Raw genomic sequence first — 5000 nt, forward strand, 5'->3', positions numbered from 1 at the left:
CCTGGGCGTCGATGACGCGGGCGATGCCGTCTTTAACCGCCACCACGTCAGGCTTGCGGATTCCCTCAGGTGTGCGGAGGTGGGGCTCCACAGAGACATTGAAGCCCCTCTGCGCGAGTCCACGGGCGACATAGCGCACGATCGCGTCATGCCGCTTAACCCGGGACCCGTGCGTCCTGAAGCAAGCCTGTAACACGTGGTTGGCGGTCTCTACGGCCTGGCAGCCCGCGCGGCATCTGGTGTCCGCCTCCCGCCCGCGACTGCGCCGTGCCTTCGTGGGGAAGGCGTTGATGCGGGCGCGGAGAGCGTCGATGAAGTTACGCCCAGATAGCAGGCGACTGGTGTCAGCGACCCACTGGTGTTGCCCCTTGACGGCGGCGGAAGATGACAGCGCCGCACCGTCAAAGGCAACGTGCAGGCGCGCAGCCCACATCTCTCCAACCTGCGTCGACGATTTGAGGAGGTGGCCCTCCCACATAAGATGCCGCTCCAGCGCCTCAATCTCACGCTGCACCTCGTCCCGGCCTGCACCGTCGGCGGCTGGCCCAATCCTCTTCAGCGCCAGGAGACGGGACCGGCGAAGTGTTGGCCCCATCCATCGGCATGATGGGATGCCGAGGCCTCCCTGGGCTACAGGAGCGTGGAAGTAGCCCAGGGGAGTGTCCGCCGGAAGGCAGAACCATCTCCTGACGGCGGCACGGATGGTCACATCTGCCGCTTTCAACGCACCCACTCGGGTGCGGCTGAGGGCCAGCCCATGGTACAGGCCAGGCAGAAGTACGGTGGTGAGGGCGTGGAGGCGCTGCTGCGGCTTGAGCGGAGCTCGGGAGATGACGTCCAGCTGCTCCACCAGGTGGCGTCGTGGGTTGAAAACGCAGCGACCAGCGGTGGAGAATTGCAGTCCCAGGTACCGGAAGGTTTCACCCACACGTAGGGCGGGCACGGTGGCGTTGCCCGCTTTGAAGGTAACGTCGGCGTCGACCTTCACCTTCTTGTCGCGCCCAGACGCGACTAAGGCGAGGGTGAAACACTTCCGGGCGTTGATCTGCAGCCCCAGATGGGCGAGGGCTGCGACGGCTGCGTCGATGAGGGACTGCAATCCCCTCGCGGTCGATGCAAAAAGCAGGACGTCATCTGCGAAGGCCGCAGCGTTAACTCTGCGACCCAGGATCCGAGCTCCGATGTGGGAGGGAAGTTGACTCAAAACATAGTCCACCGCAAAATTGAAAAGGAGGGGGGAGAGGGGGTCACCCTGACGCACACCCCTAGCCGGCTGCAGGGGCACGCCCACGTCGGCGCCGCCCGCTATCACCGTCGTGCTACCCTCGTAACACCTTTCGACGTACTCAATAAAGCAATCCGGCAGGCCATGAGCCCTCAGCACGGGGCGGAGGGCGGCATGGTCCACCGAATCGAACGCTTTAGAGACGTCGATCGATGCCACAAAAACAGAGCGACAGGAGCGGACTGCGTCGGTGAGAGCAGTGTCCAAGATGAAGGTGTTTTCCAACATCCCATCCCGGGGGATGAATGCCCGCTGACGTTCGTCCACAGCACATGCACGCATCAGGCGTGACGCGAGAACCTTGTGAAAGGTCCGCGCCAACACCGAGCAGACCGTAATGGGGCGAAAGTCAGCGGGGGATGTTGGTGCAGCCGTTTTGGGGAGAAGTGACGTCCGGGCGCGAAGCAGACGCTCGGGGAGGGCGCGGGCCAGGAGGAAGAGGTTCAAGAGTTTCACCAGGACTTCATGCGGCAGGCGCCGCAGCTCCGCTGGAGTCAGGCCGTCCGGCCCGGCTGCCGATCCCCTGGGCGGCAAGGCAGCAGCAACCTCCTCACGTGTGACCGGCCCCCATAGGCACTCAGGAGCGACAGGCTCCGAGTGCGGGAGAAGGCGGTCACGGATGAAGCCGGCGGTGGAGATCGGCTTCTTCGTGAAGAGGTCCGCCCAGAAGTCCAGCAGACCGGGGATGTCGGGTGGCGGCTGCAGCAGGGTGCCGTCCAGCAAGCCGCGCACGCAACGCGCACGCGACCTACGGAAGGCGTCCTGTGTCCGCGCGTATTCCCAGCGGCGCCGCTTGCGCTTCTGCAGCGGCGGGGCGGCAGGCGGCCGCTTGGATGGTTGGCGCGGCCGCTGTGTCCTGGTGATCGACCTCTCCCCCCTGGACCCGACCGACGCAAGGGCATCCGGGAGCATGCCCAGGATGACATCGGGCGGCGTGCCCCGCCCCAGACCAATGACTCGATCCAGGGCAGAGAAACGCTGGGCGGAAGCAGGTAGCCCCGCCAGATGCTCCCAGATGGCGGCGTCAGTCGGCCCCTCCGGCGGCGGCCCGGTGGTGTCGGCCGCGAAGTCCTCGGCTGCGTCGACGGGCGGCGCAGCGGCCTCGCCCGCGTCAGGCAGCGAGCTCGCTGCTCCACGGCGGGACGCCGGCTCTTCACCCCGACCGATCTCAAGTGCCTCCATGAATTGGCGGACAAGCTGCTTGTGGGCAGCTTGCCGCCGTCGGCACTTGATTGCCTCAAGCGTTCGGTCGGGGAACATCCTGGTAAGTTCTTGATTTACAAAGAAGAACCGGGCGTCCCTCTCAAGGAACAGTTCGGCCTCTGCCTTGGCGAGCGACAGGACTTCTTCCTCCGTCCACCTCGCGCGATGCCTCTCCGTCACGATCTCAGCGTTGGCGGCCGCAGGGTGTTGGCGGCGGCGATGGACCCCGAGACCGTTCTTCGTGGTAAAAGTGCGGTGGCACTCACTGCAAGCAAAGGGAGCTACACAAACTATCGCATTTTCGTTACGGCCGGTTGGCCGGATAGGTGCTGGGGTAGCTGGGGTGGCACCTTCAGCGGAAGGGCCACCATCTCTTGTTTCTTGTCGGCTGCCCCCAACTATAAAGGGATAATGCGAGGGGGGGCTGGTAACCCCCCCAAGCCCCTGGTGCGGTCTTCCACTCTGCGAAAATCAGCGGGCCCACGAGAAGGGGAGAAGACCGCAGGAGAGGAGAGGCTAAGAGGGCTAGGCCCATGTATTGCGCATCACTCTCCCTGTAACTATAACCCAAGGAAGGCACCTCGCAGCAGCAGCACGACTACATCAAGACCGCACTTCGAAAAGCCAAGTCCGGATGCAGCCACACCGCCGCCACTTGGCCACCTTAAGAGAGTCATAGCCTTAAGAGAGTCATAGTTACTCCCGCCGTTTACCCGCGCTTGCTTGAATTTCTTCACGTTGACATTCAGAGCACTGGGCAGAAATCACATTGCGTCAACACCCGCTAGGGCCATCGCAATGCTTTGTTTTAATTAGACAGTCGGATTCCCCCAGTCCGTGCCAGTTCTGAGTTGATCGTTGAATGGCGGCCGAAGAGAATCCGCGCACCCGCGCGCCCCCGGAGGAGCACGCTAAGGCGGACGCGGCCTCGCAGCAAGGAAGATCCGTGGGAGGCCAAGGCACGGGACCGAGCTCGGATCCTGCACGCAGGTTGAAGCACCGGGGCGCGAACGCCGCGCAGGCGCGCGCATCCTGCACCGCCGGCCAGCACGAGGCCAACCAACGGCGAGAGCAGACCACGCCCGCGCTAAACGCCCGCACTTACCGGCACCCCTACGGCACTCACCTCGCCCAGGCCCGGCACGTTAGCGCTGACCCACTTCCCGACCAAGCCCGACACGCCCCGATCCTCAGAGCCAATCCTTATCCCGAAGTTACGGATCCAATTTGCCGACTTCCCTTACCTACATTATTCTATCGACTAGAGGCTCTTCACCTTGGAGACCTGCTGCGGATATGGGTACGAACCGGCGCGACACCTCCACGTGGCCCTCTCCCGGATTTTCAAGGTCCGAGGGGAAGATCGGGACACCGCCGCAACTGCGGTGCTCTTCGCGTTCCAAACCCTATCTCCCTGCTAGAGGATTCCAGGGAACTCGAACGCTCATGCAGAAAAGAAAACTCTTCCCCGATCTCCCGACGGCGTCTCCGGGTCCTTTTGGGTTACCCCGACGAGCATCTCTAAAAGAGGGGCCCGACTTGTATCGGTTCCGCTGCCGGGTTCCGGAATAGGAACCGGATTCCCTTTCGCCCAACGGGGGCCAGCACAAAGTGCATCATGCTATGACGGCCCCCATCAACATCGGATTTCTCCTAGGGCTTAGGATCGACTGACTCGTGTGCAACGGCTGTTCACACGAAACCCTTCTCCGCGTCAGCCCTCCAGGGCCTCGCTGGAGTATTTGCTACTACCACCAAGATCTGCACCGACGGCGGCTCCAGGCAGGCTCACGCCCAGACCCTTCTGCGCCCACCGCCGCGACCCTCCTACTCGTCAGGGCTTCGCGGCCGGCCGCAAGGACCGGCCATGACTGCCAGACTGACGGCCGAGTATAGGCACGACGCTTCAGCGCCATCCATTTTCAGGGCTAGTTGCTTCGGCAGGTGAGTTGTTACACACTCCTTAGCGGATTCCGACTTCCATGGCCACCGTCCTGCTGTCTTAAGCAACCAACGCCTTTCATGGTTTCCCATGAGCGTCGATTCGGGCGCCTTAACTCGGCGTTTGGTTCATCCCACAGCGCCAGTTCTGCTTACCAAAAGTGGCCCACTTGGCACTCCGATCCGAGTCGTTTGCTCGCGGCTTCAGCATATCAAGCAAGCCGGAGATCTCACCCATTTAAAGTTTGAGAATAGGTTGAGGTCGTTTCGGCCCCAAGGCCTCTAATCATTCGCTTTACCGGATGAGACTCGTACGAGCACCAGCTATCCTGAGGGAAACTTCGGAGGGAACCAGCTACTAGATGGTTCGATTAGTCTTTCGCCCCTATACCCAGCTCCGACGATCGATTTGCACGTCAGAATCGCTACGGACCTCCATCAGGGTTTCCCCTGACTTCGTCCTGGCCAGGCATAGTTCACCATCTTTCGGGTCCCAACGTGTACGCTCTAGGTGCGCCTCACCTCGCAATGAGGACGAGACGCCCCGGGAGTGCGGAGGCCGCCGCCCCGT

General features: G+C 62.6%; 1 pseudogene; it reads right to left on the reverse strand.

Moving 5' to 3' along the window:
* Positions 1-5000, reverse strand: part of LOC124566151 — a 10228-nt pseudogene that overhangs the window by 4176 nt on the left and 1052 nt on the right.

The sequence above is a fragment of the Schistocerca americana genome, unplaced genomic scaffold (assembly GCF_021461395.2).
Source record: "Schistocerca americana isolate TAMUIC-IGC-003095 unplaced genomic scaffold, iqSchAmer2.1 HiC_scaffold_137, whole genome shotgun sequence".
Lineage (NCBI taxonomy): Eukaryota > Metazoa > Arthropoda > Insecta > Orthoptera > Acrididae > Schistocerca > Schistocerca americana.